Source organism: Drosophila teissieri, chromosome 2L, assembly GCF_016746235.2.
Source record: "Drosophila teissieri strain GT53w chromosome 2L, Prin_Dtei_1.1, whole genome shotgun sequence".
In the NCBI taxonomy this organism is placed as follows: domain Eukaryota; kingdom Metazoa; phylum Arthropoda; class Insecta; order Diptera; family Drosophilidae; genus Drosophila; species Drosophila teissieri.
The window spans coordinates 23,562,892-23,580,188 of NC_053029.1; the positions used below are offsets into that span (position 1 = coordinate 23,562,892).

The following is a 17,297-nucleotide window of genomic DNA, read 5'->3' on the forward strand; positions in this document are numbered from 1 at the left end:
GAAAACCTATTCAATAAAGAGATTGTTTTCATGAACCTAGAAGAACTGCTAGAATTTTCCAAAATAAAAATAGCTACCAACGGCAAAAACCTATTGTACATTATTAGCATACCTTTAATTTCTAACGAAACCTGTACACATGCAATTTTAAAACCAATAAAAAAGGGTAAAATAATTTACGAGATAAAATACACTAAAATCATCTAATGCAACCAAATAAATTACGGCCTTAAAGGAAATTGTGAAACCCATAACGATAAGTCAATTTGTAATAAAATAAACCTAGTAGACCTAACCAACGACACGTGTATCACACCGCTACTAAGAAGTCGAACACCTAACAGCAAGATCATCAATAGCCAACACGTAGCGGACCACGAGGAAATCCTGACCGGCACCATTCTCCTGAATGACTTCAGAGGCACCGTACTCATCGACAGGGAGGAGACAACCTTGGAAGGAACTTTCCTAGTCCAATCCCAGAACTCTACAATCGTTATAGCAAATGACGTGTATGAGACAAAGATGATGACGTACGCCGAGGCTGCACCACCAGTTCTTCAACTCCAAGCACGAGAGAGCAAGGTGGAAGAAGTTCTTTCGCTACAAATGCTAAAGGAATTCAATATCAACAATACCAGGGAGCTTGAGATGATAAGAGACGACAGCAAATGACTAGCAGCTCTGCATGCCCAAACAAATATTCAACTACAAAAATTTTTTCTAAAAAGAGCATATGAAACTAGTTGTATAATATTATACACATGTTATAAAATAACTTGCCGTGATTTGCCATACAAAAGTTATATTCCACGAAACACTGCTACATTTGTTAAGTAAAAACGGCACATAAACAAAACAGGATACAACTACACAAAAACATATAACATACACAACAAGAGAGAACGCTATAGTCGAGTTCCCCGACTATCTGATACCCGTTACTCAGCTAGTGGAAGTGCGTAGGAGAAATTTAAACACTGACAGTTGGCGGTTTGTGGGCGTTTTCGGCAAATCGATAGAAATTTACAAGACTAATAAAAAAATGAAAAAATATCAAAACATTTTTTAAAAATGTGGGAGTGGCAGTTTTGGGCGGTTTTTGGGCGTTAGAGTGAGCGTGGTAACATGAATCGACAAACTTGCGCTGCGTCTATGTCTCTGGAGTCTGCATGCTTAATCTGAACTTTCTAGCTTTTGTAGTTCCTGAGATCTCGACGTTCATAGGGACGGACAAACGGACATGGCCGGATCGTCTCGGCTATTGATCCTACATACATACTTACTTTTTAACGAATCTAGTATACGATTTTACTCTACGAGTAGCGGGTATAAAAATGTTAGTGAACTACAAATCTACATACCTGTGCTACTGTTTTCCATGACAACACCTTAAACTTTTTTCATTCTCTGAGGAAATATAAACCACAAATGTTACAAAATGATTAGCAGCCAATATTGTCTTACGCATGTAATCGACAATCAGCTGTCTTTGAGAGGTAGGCGATAAGCCAGTGTTCAATATAAAAGTAAAAATCTATCTAATTAATAATTATCTAATTGGACTATCCTTAATATAAAGTGTCCAAATTACGGGGTTTGGACTGTCTCCCGCTCTCCGCTCCCTCTCACGCTCTCTCGCTCTTCACCACAGAGTCTCCAAGGAGTCTCCGCTGCGCTTGGGACAGCCTAACTAATTAGAATAAGCTTCAGTGTAAAAACTATTACTAAGGAATAAACATACGCCCGGTCGCGCCTGCGCAATTAAGAAAAGTCAAGTGTTCGCCGTTTCGAGTGTTTTTTATTTCAGCCGATTTGGAAAATTCTAGGACAGCAGCCTCCATTACACCCAACATTTTGATCCATTCGAGCCAGATCACCGGGATTTTCCAGTTTGTCCACCAGCGAACAAATTACAAGATAAGTACGAAATTTCCATTCCATTTAATTGCCGGTCTGCAGCAAAAGGTTCGAAAATCCAATTTCGTTCAATTTGCTGTAAGATTTATTGTCAAATCTAACGGATTTCTCCGACAAAAGGCAATTAAAGAAAAGTACTTATTCATTCCTACGGGCGCCGCCATATTTCCCACCGTTCTCCTTTCACCCTCATTCGTGAAAATATCTAAATTTCTAAGTCCAAATTTCCGAATATATTTAAGTATACATGCAGTCCGAAAAGTGCAAAATTCCAAATGTGAAAAAGTGAAAATAATTTGTGCCAAGTTCAGTGAAAATTTCTAAGTCCAAAGCTCTGCCAAAAGTGGCAAAAATTCAGTTCTCGTTTCACTGTGTCCAACGCAAGCCAAATTCTTTTCGCAACACATTTTTTCTTTAACTCCGCAGTCCACTTAATACAATTTGCTATCGAAGAATACAATAACAAAATAAACAACACATACCCCCTGGCCATTCCAAATTAAATATTAATTAAACATTTACACGCCAGTTCCATATATTACATCAACATATATTACATCAATATATAAGTTAAGACCAAATATAATAAGAACACCCAAGAACCCAAATCTCGATCACGACTCCACCACATGCAGTACATCCGCCACGAGCAGACAGTCAGCGAAGTCCCAATAACAACAACAAGCCCAATGCAGCCCAACATAATCCAAGAAATTGCACAACAAACAACAGCTCAGCAAGAACAGGCCCATTGACTCCAGCTACGACGGCAGTGCATCCGCCACGTGCGCTGCATCAGCAGAATGTCTGCACCGGCCAAGTCGTGGGAACGCCAACGACATCGGACACCATCAGCGACAACGGCGCAGCCACAACGGCAGCGGCAAAGCTACAGCGGCAGCGACGGCTTCAACGACATCAGCGACGTCGGCAGAGAATAGGTTTAATTATTAATTGTAAAACTTAGTCCAGTTAGTTCTAAAAGTAACACCAATAAAACCTGACGTGTTCTTTTTTTAAAAGAGAAATAAAAATATCTTTTAACTTATATAACATCCACATACATTACATATATTACACCACATACATATATCACATATACATTTCATATATTACATCACATACATATATCACATGTACATTACATATATTACATCCACATATATCACATATACATTGCATATATTACATCCACATACATATATTACCGACATATTTTCCTTTTAAACATATACCAAAGTGTAAATTGTTTCCCGTCGGCAAATCCAAGCCACAAATAAAATTTTTTCCAAGTGCCGACGCGGAAAAGGCGTTTTGTTTTCCATCAATTTTTTCAATAAATTTCCAAATCAATTTCCGAGCAATAAATTAAAAGCGGTTTTTTTTCTTTTTTAACAAATAAATTTTTTATATTTATTTAACTATTTTTTAAATTTTCAAAAAAAATTTAAAAAACTACAAGACAATAATTTTTTCATCCATAAATAAATAATACGACCGCCAAATATAAGTCGTTCACCCGACAAATATTTTTTCCTGTATTGCTTGGATATTAATTTGTGTTTGTTTTTAGAAGTACTTACAACGCGGAGAAAAGATAAAGAAACGCCTGCGCAGATTTCCGACGACTGTGCTACTCCATCCAAAGCCACAGTACAGCGCACAGCTATAAATATGGCTGCTTCCGATCTAGCGCTAGCCAAATTCATTTCGGTTTCTGACCGCTTAAGCGAATTTGAGGCTCAAGTTAACACTCCGGAATCCGCAGCTCCAACCGTCACGATGCTTAGCGTCCGTCGCGACCAAGTCCGAACCCTATGGGACAAGGTTGAAAAGGAATTCGACATCTGCTCAGAGTGCCTTGTGTCAGCAGGCGAAGCGGCAGCAGGCAACATGCCTATTCTCAGGGCTAAATACTGTTATTGCTATTCAGTCTATGAAAGGTGTGTTGCCCAGCTCGTTGATAAAATCGAGCAGGGCACGTCTCAGTCCATCCCAGCCGCGAACGCTGCGCCCCAGGCCTACATTTCCTCTGGCTGTCGGTTGCCTCCATGCGATACAGAAGTTTTCGCAGGCGACTATTTTCGCTGGACGACTTTCCGGGATCTTTTCACAGCCATTTATATCAATAATCCACGGCTGACTCTGGTTGAAAAGTTATTCCATTTAAATACCAAAACAAGTGGCGACGCGCATGCCATCGTTTCGATTTCGCCTCTCACCAACGAGGGTTTCCGCTCTGCATGGGAAAACCTAACAGAGCGTTTCGAAAATAAACGATTGTTGGTAAACAGTCAGTTGAAAATACTGTTTAATGTGCAGTCGATGCCACAGGAATCTGGGGCGACCTTGAAGGTACTGCAAAGTACTGTTCAGGGTTGTTTAACTGCCTTAGAAATGTCAGGCATCAACACTGAGAACTGGGACTGCCTGCTGGTATATCTGTGTTCATCCAAGCTCCCGAAGATAACTCTCTCCGTATGGGAGCAGTCGCTCCATTAGAAAGCCGACATCCCGACATGGGTAGAGCTGAACACCTTCCTCACAGAACGTCATCGAACCCTAGAGGCCATCGATGATGTGAGACCGTCCGTACCAATTCAGTCGCACTCCAAAGCGATGAACTTAAGTGGGCCCTCTAGAAAACTAAATTCCTATGAGACGAAAGTGTCTCCAAAATCGAAAAGTTGCGACTTGTGCAACAAGGAAAACCATCCTGTCCGTGTATGTCCGCGTTTTCTCCAAATGTCGGTTGACGACCGGTCAGCCTACATTAAACGGAAGCAGTTATGCTTAAACAGCTTTGCAAAGGGACATCAGCTTCGTGAGTAAAGCACGCACAATTGTTTTACTTGCCGTGGCCGGCATCACACGTTCTTGCACCGAAACAAACCCTTTTCCAGCAATTCAAGTCCTTCAAATCCTGCAAGGCCAATTTCTGCTAATCAGGCCAATTTCGTTCCAAATGAGCAAGCCGGTGTTCAAAATTATTTCGCGACGGGCTCAAGAGCTATCCTTCTTGGCACTGCCGTAATCAATATTTCCCATCTTGGCACTAACTTTAAGGCACGCGCCCTGATCGACTCCGGATCAGAGGCAACATTCATAACCGAGCGACTGTTCAATCTAATTAGATTGCCATTCCAGGTGGTTCAAGCCCAAGTCTCAGGCTTAAAACAAACAGTATCCGCTCAGTCCAAGAAGCTCTGCAGTTTCACCATCCGATCTCCGACTAGGCCCGCGTTGCAGTTGGAGGCGACGGCCTATGTCCTCCCTCAACTAGCCGGAAATCTGCCTTCCTACCCAATTCCGCAAAATTTCCTTCGGGATCTTCCCGATTTCCCACTGGCGGATCCCAAATTCTATGAGAGCGCACAAATAGATGTCCTTATCGGAGCCGACATTCTGCCATCGGTGCTTCTGAGTGGAGCAAAAACCAACATCTGTGGCTCTCTCTTGGGGCAAGAGACCATTTTCGGCTGGGTACTAACTGGGCCAGTGTCAGCATCACGCAGAATTTCCTCCTTTTCGACGCAGATCTCCCACGCGTACGATAATTCACTGGACAAACTACTCACAAAATTTTGGGAAGTGGAGGATATACCAATAAAGTTGGTAAAAGAGTCCGATTCCATGTGCGAGAAGAATTTCCTTCAAACGACCACGAGAAACGAGTGCGGCAAATATGTCGTTACCCTGTCTTTTCGCGACCCAGAACATATCGGTTCCGGGTCTTTCGCGTTCGCTCAGTTTTTAAGAAATGAGCAGCGTCTAAAAAGAGATGAGGCCTTAAAAGCGAGATACGATTCGGTGATCCAGGAATAACTCGACTTAAAGCACATGCGACAAGTTCTTCCTACCCATGATTGCAACGCCTATTATATGCCACATCACGCCGTCTTAAAACCGGAGAGCGTAACTACTAAACTCCGTGTAGTATTCAATGCCTCCAGCCCTTCATCGAATGGTACCAGTTTAAATGATATCCTTCATGCTGGCCCTGTCTTACAGTCCGACTTGGCCATTCAAATTGTGAAGTGGCGCTATTTCCGATACGTGTTTAGCGCCGATATCGGAAAAATGTATCGGCAGATCTGGGTAGATCCGAAGCACACTCCATTCCAACGTATACTTTTCCGAAACAATAGAGGGGAACTCAGAGATTTCGAATTGAAAACAGTAACCTTTGGAGTCAATTGCGCGCCTTTTCTGGCCATCCGAGTACTGCAGCAGCTGGCAGCTGACGTAGAACTCAGCCATCCAAAAGCTAGCAATATCATTCGAAATTTCATGTATGTGAATGATGTTCTAGCCGGAGCGGACTCCACGGAAGAAGCTCAGCTCAAGGTGCAAGAGCTCCGAGACGCTCTGAATTCCGCCGGATTTCCATTGAGGAAATGGACCTCCAACCAAAAGGAAGTTTTAACGGCCATTCAGAGCGACCATCTATTAAATACTGAATTTCTCGAGATCGATGCAGAAAGCACTGCCAAAACCCTCGGTATTCGCTGGAAGGCAACCTCCGACGAATTCTTCTTCGTTCCGCCAGAGTTGGCTATTGAAACGTCCTTTACAAAACGCCAAGTCCTGTCCCAAATTGCCAAATTGTTCGACCCTGCAGGCTGGTTAGCGCCGTTTATCGTTCGAGCTAAAATTCCCGGGATCTTTTCACAGCCATTTATATCAATAATCCACGGCTGACTCTGGTTGAAAAGTTATTCCATTTAAATACCAAAACAAGTGGCGACGCGCATGCCATCGTTTCGATTTCGCCTCTCACCAACGAGGGTTTCCGCTCTGCATGGGAAAACCTAACAGAGCGTTTCGAAAATAAACGATTGTTGGTAAACAGTCAGTTGAAAATACTGTTTAATGTGCAGTCGATACCACAGGAATCTGGGGCGACCTTGAAGGTACTGCAAAGTACTGTTCAGGGTTGTTTAACTGACTTAGAAATGTCAGGCATCAACACTGAGAACTGGGACTGCCTGCTGGTATATCTGTGTTCATCCAAGCTCCCGAAGATAACTCTCTCCTTATGGGAGCAGTCGCTCCATTAGAAAGCCGACATCCCGACATGGGTAGAGCTGAACACCTTCCTCACAGAACGTCATCGAACCCTAGAGGCCATCGATGATGTGAGACCGTCCGTACCAATTCAGTCGCACTCCAAAGCGATGAACTTAAGTGGGCCCTCTAGAAAACTAAATTCCTATGAGACGAAAGTGTCTCCAAAATCGAAAAGTTGCGACTTGTGCAACAAGGAAAACCATCCTGTCCGATTCCATGTGCGAGAAGAATTTCCTTCAAACGACCACGAGAAACGAGTGCGGCAAATATGTCGTTACCCTGTCTTTTCGCGACCCAGAACATATCGGTTCCGGGTCTTTCGCGTTCGCTCAGTTTTTAAGAAATGAGCGTCTAAAAAGAGATGAGGCCTTAAAAGCGAGATACGATTCGGTGATCCAGGAATAACTCGACTTAAAGCACATGCGACAAGTTCTTCCTACCCATGATTGCAACGCCTATTATATGCCACATCACGCCGTCTTAAAACCGGAGAGCGTAACTACTAAACTCCGTGTAGTATTCAATGCCTCCAGCCCTTCATCGAATGGTACCAGTTTAAATGATATCCTTCATGCTGGCCCTGTCTTACAGTCCGACTTGACCATTCAAATTCTGAATTCAGATCTGGGTAGATCCGAAGCACACTCCATTCCAACGTATACTTTTCCGAAACAATAGAGGGGAACTCAGAGATTTCGAACTGAAAACAGTAACCTTTGGAGTCAATTGCGCGCCTTTCCTGGCCATCCGAGTGCTGCAGCAGCTAGCAGCTGACGTAGAACTCAGCCATCCAAAAGCTAGCAATATCATTCGAAATTTCATGTATGTGAATGATGTTCTAGCCGGAGCGGACTCCACGGAAGAAGCTCAGCTCAAGGTGCAAGAGCTCCGAGACGCTCTGAATTCCGCCGGATTTCCATTGAGGAAATGGACCACCAACCAAAAGGAAGTTTAAACGGCCATTCAGAGCGACCATCTATTAAATACTGATTTTCTCGAGATCGATGCAGAAAGCACTGCCAAAACCCTCGGTATTCGCTGGAAGGCAACCTCCGACGAATTCTTCTTCCGCCAGAGTTGGCTATTGAAACGTCCTTTACAAAACGCCAAGTCCTGTCCCAAATTGCCAAATTGTTCGACCCTGCAGGCTGGTTAGCGCCGTTTATCGTTCGAGCTAAAATTTTGATGCAGGAGATTTGGCTACAGGAGCTTGGGTGGGACGAAAACATTCCAAATGAGCTTTCTCAGCGATGGCTTAATTTTCTTCAAAGTTATTCGGTTTTAGAGCAGATACGCATTCCACGCTGGCTCTCGTTTCATCCAGATTTCAAGGTCGAACATCATGGCTTTTGCGATGCATCGCAAAAGGCTTATGGGGCGGCAATATATGTCCGCGTAGAAGTGGGCAGCACCATTATGGTGCAACTCCTAACCGCGAAAACCCGGGTAGCACCAGTAAAAACGCTCCCAAGACTGGAGCTGTGCGGAGCGTTATTGCTTTCCCAAATGGCTGCAGCCATCATTCCGCAGATGCCTACGATCAACTCCGAACTTTACTGCTGGACGGACTCCACAATAGTGCTTGCATGGTTAAGCAAGCCAGCGTGCCAGTGGACCACATTTGTAGCCAATAGGGTGACGAAGATCGCCCAAGCCACAAAAACCGAGAATTGGTCTTATGTTCAATCTGAGCATAATCCAGCAGACCTGGCAAGTAGAGGAGTTTTCCTCCAAGATCTAGCCGATAGCCAGTTATGGTGGCACGGGCCGACTTGGTTGCAAAATCCACGCAACCAATGGCCAACTCAGGTCGACAACGCTCCGGTGACCGACCTGGAGAAGCGTGCTCTGAAAGTCCATCTCACAAAAGCTCCTTCTGAAGAGTTGTTGGCACGTTTTTCCAATCTTGAGAAAGCTCTACGGGTCCTTGCTTATGTTTATCGCTTCATACAGCGGTGCAGGAAGCAGACATCTCCATCTGATGTGCATTTGCTGGCCACTGAAATCGCCGCCACCGAGCGGTTCCTAATTTAGAAGACTCAGCGCAGAGAATTCCCTGTGGAATATCACTGCCTAAGTGAAAAGCGTCCAGTGCCAAGTTCAAGTTCCATCCTAAGCATGAACCCGTTTCTAGATCCGCAAGGACTGATCAGAGCGTGCGGCCGTGTGGCGGCTTCCGAAAGCCTTCAATACAATGAACGGCATCCAGTGATTCTTCCGTATAACTGCCTGCTTTCTCGCCTCCTTGCGAATTTCACACATCGCATAACTCTCCATGGTGGTAACCAGTTAATGGTGCGCCTCATCCGGTCGAAATACTGGATTCCGAGAATTAAGAACCTGATGAAAGCAGTAGTAACTTCGAGCAAAGTATGTGTGATCCACAAAAAGCGGTTGCAAAGCCAACTGATGGGTGTCCTGCCCAAAGAAAGAGCATCGTTCTACCGACCATTCACGTACACTGGCATGGATTACGCCGGTCCGTTCGATATAAAGAACTATACGGGAAGAGCATGTCTTATTACAAAGGGGTATGTGTTAGTTTTTGTTTGGTTCCCCACCAAGGCCATCAATTTAGAGCCTACATCTGACTTAACGACCGAAAAGTTTCTTGCTTTCGCTCGATTTGTATCCAGAAGAGGGTGTCCACGTCAAGTCCAGTCAGACAATGGCAAACCCTTTGTTGGCGCTGCCCCCCTGCTTTCCTGCGATTTCCTTCAAGCCGTAAAAGAGTCGGTGACGAATGCCTATAGTCATCAAGAGATGCAATTTCTTCCTCCGGGGGCACCCCATATGGGAGGCTTCTGGGAAGCACGCGTAAAAACTTTTAAGACGCTATTTTAAAAATGCACTGCCACACGAAAGTACACGTTCGAAGAGCTCTCCACGCTCTTGGCAAAAATAGAAGCCTTAACTCCAGGCCGCTCTCTCCTATGTCTGAGGATCCGACAGATTTGCTGGCTCTGACGCCAGGTCATTTCCTTGTCGGGGTACCCCTTATGTCCACGGTGGAACCCGAAGTAAAGGGAGAAACGAAATCCGTTCTTAATCGGTGGCAGCATTTGAAGGCTCTCCATCAGCAGTTCCGTGTGCGATGGAAAGAAGAGTACCTCAAAGAACTCCACAAGCGCACTAAATGGCAGGACCCGTCCAAAAATCTCCGCATCGATGACATGGTCGTCATCAAGGACGACAACTTACCCTCTAATGAGTAGCGGCTCGGCAGAATTGAATCGGTCTTCCCAGGAGCCGACGGCAACGTCCGTGTAGTAAATATCCGTACTGCACGTGGAGTTGTTAAACGTCCAGTGGCAAAAGTGGTGCTTTTGCCGACGGAGTCTTCCGAATCTCCACAATAAATAGGCGCGCCTCTCGTCCTTAGTTGTAGTTCACTATCACTAATCATCCATTCTTTTTCATTTCGTTTTCGATCTCCTTTCGCCATTCAACTACCCTCAGCATGGCCCCTCGTCAACGAAACGAACGCAGTGCGTGTGCCTTGGAGAGCAGACGTACCCGAGGTACTCAATCCTACCGTTGCCGAGTCTGCCGCGGTATCCATCCTCTTCGGAAGTGCGCGAGGTTCCTAAAGCTCAGCGCTGAAAAGCGAGCAGTCCTCATTAACAAATACTGCGCCAATTGCCTAGCTCACGAGCATTCCGCGGGAGACTGCCGAAGCGGTGATCGTTGCAAGAAGTGCGACCGATACCACCACACGCTGCTCCACATGCACGAGCAGGTTAGCTCGTCGTCGCGGTCGCGAGCCCGCTCGCGTCTCCAACCGGTGCCAACCCGGCAAGCAGCTTCGGCCTCGTCCCAGCGTTCCCGCCAGCAAAATCCGCCAACTCAGATTAGGAGTTCACCGCCACGACGCCTGGAATCGACCACGCCAGGCCCATCGCTCGCGTCGCTACTGCAACGCCACAGCGTGGACATCCTTCCGACAGCGCTGGTCAAGTTGGAGACCGGGACGCAGACCTTCGAGACCGCAGCACTCATCGATCCGTGCACCCCCATGAGCTGCATCGACGCTTCGTTGGCGTCAGCCTTTAAGCTGCCGATGACCAGTGTTGGCGACGAGAAGGTCTGCACGACGACGATTCGTTCCAGGGTCGACGCGGGAACGAAGCTGGAGGTCGTGCTCGAGATCGAGCCCAGTGCGGATCCGCACACCTGTCCGGGCATTGAGCGACACAGTGGTGTCCAAGTTCCGGGACATCATGCTGGCTGATGACCAGTTCCATCGGCCTGCTACCGTCTCCATGGTCTTGGGAGCAGATGTTTATCCAAAGGTCATCCAATCCGGATTCCTGACCTTCGACGAGGGAATGCCGGTCGCCCAGAAAACTGTTTTTGGGTGGATCGTGTCCGGACATAGACGCAGCGCAAGTTTGGTGCCACGCCCACTCTAACGCCCACAAACCGCATAAAACTGCCACGCCCACACTCTTGAAAAATGTTTTAATATTTTATCATTTTTGACTTTTTTAGACTTTTTAGACTTGTAAATTTCTATCGGTTTGCCAAAAAACGTTTTGCCACGCCCACTCTAACGCCCACAAACCGCCAAAAACTGTCAGTGTTGAAGACTCTCCTTCGCATTTCCACTAGCTGAGTAACGGGTATCAGATAGTCGGGGAACTAGACTATAGCGTTCTCTCTTGTCTTATATTAAGTGATTATTGATTTTAATTATCGAATTATAAATAATAATATATGTACTTATTTAAAAGTATAATACATTTTTATTCCCGTTTGGTGTGTACTTTGGTCGCTATCCGACTCTCAGATTACTTGAATGATGCACTTGTTTGGAAAGTCAACGCTGTTACTTTGTCTATGCTGATATCCACACTTAAACAAAAAATTAACCGGTTGACTTGTTCTTTGTTTATTTGTTTTGCCGTCTTTTATTTAATGTTCGGTAGTATGCAAGTGCGTTTTAATTGACGGATTGTTTTGATCGCTACGCTGCTCATATCTGCTGAGTGGATTTCGTTTCCCGCGCTTTTCACTGGGGTTGTGATCTTTTGTAAATCTTTACTAGCTTGCCAGCAATATTAATAGGAACTCCAGGGTATGCTGCACACCTAATATCTCCTCTTTGTGGTCGACGACCTTCACGGTGTTGATCACATTGGCGGTGTTGTCGAAGGCTTTCGACTTCTTGCCGCCCATCTAGAGACTTCTATAGAACTAGGGTTTTTCTTCAAGCGTGTTCCTTGTATTGGTCCTGGATCCTTCCAGACTACGTCCTGTTATCCTGGGGGTTGATGGAGTCCTCGCTCCTCTCGGCACTTTTCTTTTGACCGAAGTTATTAGCGTTTTAAGGCAGTCTTCACTTGAATCGCGCGGATAAAATCTCAAAAATAAGGACTCTCGGGAATTGAGTCCCGACTACTGATTCTCGAGTATTGGCTTTCGGGTATTCAGTTCGAGTCTTCCCGGGTATTGACTTTCGGGTATTCACTTCGAGTCGTCCCGGGTATTGACTTTTTTATCGGTGGGCCACGGTTATAACGGCTTAGGGCTTTTCTGAGCTATCGGTCATCTATGCCAAGTGTTCCCATCTAGGAGTCATATTTCAAAATGTCCCCTATTTTGGGAGTCAATACCCTCTCGGTGAACTGTGCCCGTAACTGGAGTAGGTTTTTATTTTTTGTGACCTTTTGCTGCTGCTGAACTGGTCATCGGACACTCGTTTATCTCCCGCGAATTGGAAAGATGACTAGCCTTAACATTTAAGATCTGTTGTCGATCTGCGCCGTGACTTTTATATTTTGATCGTCTTTGTTGAATTTAGCTACAATATTACCATTTATAAGCGTATATAAGCGGAACGTAAAAATAACAGAATGTAAGCGTATCATATGCTGAGTGAACTGAGAGACAAAGAGCGATCTTTTATGCTTAGTGGTTGCAGTCTTAAACAAGAAAACGAACGAAAGCAGATCGTCGCGCGATTAATACTTAATACAATCATAAGGTTTTAGCTATGATTACGCTGAGCGTAATCTCTTATCTTAAGAGCTATGCAACTGCCGGCAGCGCTTGACAAAAGCTGAAAGGTTTCTTTATATAAAAAATAACTAGGGATGCGTATGGCAGAATGTGACACATAAATTCGCTCTGTTCGACAGTGAGCAAAATCAGAAAAGTAAAAATTAACAGTGATAATATAAATAATGGAATCGCGGGTTGAGAGTCAAACAGTTGGCTGAAGAAGAGAGAAGGAACACTGAAGCCAGAGATAGAGGTGGATATGAACAGTTTGCTTTTCAAGCACAGAGACAAAAGAAAATAGACAAATCAAACGTGGACTGTTATAACTGTGGAATATAACTGCGGTGAAATGCCATTATAAAAAGGCACAAGGCATACAACATATTGTCAAAAGTAAAAGAGAACACGAACACAGCATATACAGTTGTCCCTGCGAGTGACGTACAAGTGCTGGAAGCGTCTAGCTGGTGTCTTGATATCGGGGTTACAGCTCATAAGAGCAGAGTATGGGCGCGAGACGCGCAGTCGGAACAGATTCAGAAGGCGTAGAGACAGTAATAAAGCAAGAGGAACGCCGTGAATAGTTAATCTCAGAGTGATAGAAGCGCACCCGTCGAGAAGTTAACGGTCAGTGAGAACGCGCAGGACGCAGGACGGGACAGAAGAACCTGGAGTGGTCAGAAGGGATTGGGGAGTCAGCGGTTGGCGACCTGGGACCGGAGCAGTCCCAACAGACGTACGCTTCCGGGCATCGCAACGGCGGTTCTTGGAAGAGCTCTGGGTCGACCTAACGGACGATACACCTTGCGGCCCGCCACCATAACATCCTAGATCTCCTTCGAGCCGGCACGAGGTCCGCTGTCGAGGTGAACGCAGGACGACGAAGGAATGACGACGAAGGAGCGACGCCGCGGAGCAGACGGCGTGGACTGTATTACCGACGATGACGGTGGTGACGAAAGCCACCCACTCTCGTACTCAGGATTTGTTTTCTTCTTGTCGTTAGGCCCTATCTCTTTGAAGTCGGAAAAACAAAACAGTGTAACCTTAAGCAGCAGGGAAGCAGAATACATGGCGCTTTCATCAGCTGTAAAATAGGCGTATAATCACCGAGATCGGTTGTGGAAGGATGGACACCCCAACAGTCATCCATAGAGACAGTCAGTCTGCAACTCCGAGTAGAACTGAGCATACAAATACATTAATATAACCTATTTGTGCGTTTTTATTAATTATTATCCTAAGGGTGGCATATAGGTTGTCTTACCATGTAAAATCTATATATTCTTGATCAGGATCAATAGCTCAGTCGATCTGGCCATGTCCGTCTATGCGTCCGTCTGTCTATCTGTCTGTCCGTCCGTATGAAGTTAGAAAGCGGAGATTAAGAATGCAGACAAGTTTGTTGCCCCATGTTGCCACGCCCACTCTAACGCCCAAAGAGCGCCCAAAACTGCCACGCGCACACTGTTAAACATGTTGTTCATATTTTTTCACATTTTTGTTAGTCTTGTAAATATCTCTCGATTCGCAAAACAACATTTTTGCCACGCCCACTCTAACGCCCACAAACCGCCAAAAACTGTCAGTATTGAGTCTCTTTCGCACTTCTACTAGCTGAGTAAAGGGTATTCGATATTTGGGGAACTCGACTATAGCGTTCTCTCTTGTTTTTCGGTCATTTCGCTATCAAAAACCAAAACTGTGTTGTGCAAAAAATTTTTAACAAAAGTGAATCGCATTTAATCTTCGTTAATAGCGTATATTTTAAAATACATATATATGCACATATAGCCACCGCCATCGCTTACCAGTTTTATTCGCTGTTGCTAGGTAGGCAATTTGCCAACAACAACAAAGTTAACGGTTCCATTGCATTTTGGCTACGATTGTTACCTTTAAAATTTTGCGGTAATAGTAAAGCGTGTTTCTTGTCTCTGACGCGTTCGGACATTTAATTTTATTCTATTTTTTCTCGCAATTGAAAAATGCCAGCTACGCAAAACTCGTTATAGTCTCAAAATTAATCCCCAAGTAAAGTGGACTTCACCGAGCCAAATCCCAATCTGTGTTGTGGCAAATAAACTTGATGAACTTTTATTTAAACGCTTAGTCGGTAAATCAGTTAGATGAAGCTTACTTAGTGGCGCGAGTGGATTAGTGGCCACACCTCCCGCCCAACCGACCGAGGGGCGCTCGTACGGCTCGAATCGCGGGAAGATAGACGCGATATAGAAGACAGTAAAGGACGAGGAAATATATGTATACTAGTAGTAATATCTAAGAATTTGTTAAGTACGTTAGTATTGATCGCTTTAAAAACGGCAGAGAGTCAGAATTAGAGATAATAGGATAGAATCTATTATAGTCAGAAAATAATACTCTGTAGGGATCATGCAACTCATAGTTAGATCTACAATGATTTAAAATTAGAGGTACGTAATTTCTAGTAAATCTGCTTGGAACAGTGAAGTTTAGCCGACTAACCAAGTCGGGACTATCCACTTCACCACGAATAAGGTTAAAAATAAAGACTGTTCCGAGCATCGTTCTACGGTTAGCTAAGGAGGGTAAGTTAATTAACATTATCCTACTTGAATAAGGAGGTAATCTAAGGTTTGCATCCCAATTAAGGCGCCGTAAGGCAAAAAGTAAGAAGTTCTTTTGAACCGATTCAATGCGGTCCGAGTAAACTTCATATTGTGGACTCCAAACAGGTGATCCATACTCGAGGATCGGACGGACTAGAGAAATAAATAAGGTTTTGGTCATGTAAGGATTATCAAATTCCTTTGACCACCGTTTTATAAAACCAAGCACACCTCTAGCCTTATTGACAATAGACGAAATATGGTCTGAAAATTTAAGTTTAGGGTCCAGAAGAACCCCAAGATCATCAACATGTATTATTCTGTCCAAAGAGCACCCACTTAAAGTGTAAGTTGCGTGCATTGAGTTGGCACGATAAAAGGTCATAACTTAACACTTAGAGCCATTTAAGTTTAATACGTTATCACGGCACCAGGTTTGAAAGCAATCTAGATCGGATTTTAAGTCCAAATGGCGAGAAATGTCCTTATATTGCAAGCATAATTTTACATCATCAGCGTACATTAGTACACGCGAATGGTTTATTATTAAGGGAAGGTCGTTAATAAATATTCAGATAACTTAGAATTAAATTTAGGAGATCAACAGGGAAACCTAATAAATCAAGATTTATTAATAAAAGTGAATGATTAACAGAGTCGAATGCTTTACTGAAATCCGTATAGATGACATCTGTTTGAAGATTATTTTTGAAGCCCTGTACTACGAAGGAGGTTAGCTCCAGAAGGTTAGTAGTTGTTGATCTGCGTTTCATGAACCCATGCTGACATGGTGATATAATTGACCTACAAAGGTGCTGCAAATGAGGAGTGATAACGTTTTCAAAAGGCTTAGGGATAGCAGACAATTTGGAGGTTCCTCTGTAATTGCTTGCATCCGATTTGCTACCTTTTTTATGCAGAGATATCACAAAGGATTCCTTCCATATTTGGGGGAATTGTGTAGATTCCAGAGATACTGTTTAACAGTTTTAGTAGAGGCTTGCACAAGGCTTCCGCACAGAATCTAAGCACACAGGCAGGAATTCCGTCGGGACCTGGCGAATAGAAAGGCTTAACTCGCAGAAGATCATAAAGCAGTGAGCTTTCGTTTAAAGTGGGACAGAATATTAAATTTGACTTTGATACCGCGTAAGAGTAAGGTCGTTCGGAATGAGGTAACGTAGAATATGTGGTTTGAAAAAACTTGGCAAATAGATCGGCTATTGCCTGATCCGATGTTACCGAAGTATTTTCAAAAAATAGCGAGGAAGGGTAACTAGTTGTTTTACGCTTAGTGTTAACGAAATTATAAAACTGTTTGGGATCCTGTGCGAACTGGAACGTACAACGGTTTAAATAATTCTTATAACACTGAGCATTAAGCACGGTAAAATTTAACCGAGCACTTACATAATTAGAAAATATAGATTGAGAACCGGTATTTTTAAATTTTATATAAAGTCTGGACTTAACATTTCTTAGATGTGTAAACTCTTTATTAAACCAAGGAGGTTTGTTAGAGATAGACGGATAGTACATCGGAACACAAAAGTTGAAAAATGATTTAATTGCAGTATAAAAAATATTTATGGCATCGGCCATTATGTTGCAAGAATAAAGATCGGACCAATTAAAGCCAGATATAAAAAGATTTAGCCTCCGAAAGTTTGCCTTACGAAAACAATGAATTCGTTTGGTTGACTTTTCTGGCCT

General features: G+C 44.0%; 1 pseudogene; it reads left to right on the plus strand.

The window, feature by feature from the left end:
- The first annotated feature begins 1,441 nt into the window (after positions 1-1,441).
- On the plus strand, positions 1,442-10,205 carry LOC122623869 (annotated as a pseudogene).
- Positions 10,206-17,297: the final 7,092 nt, after the last annotated feature.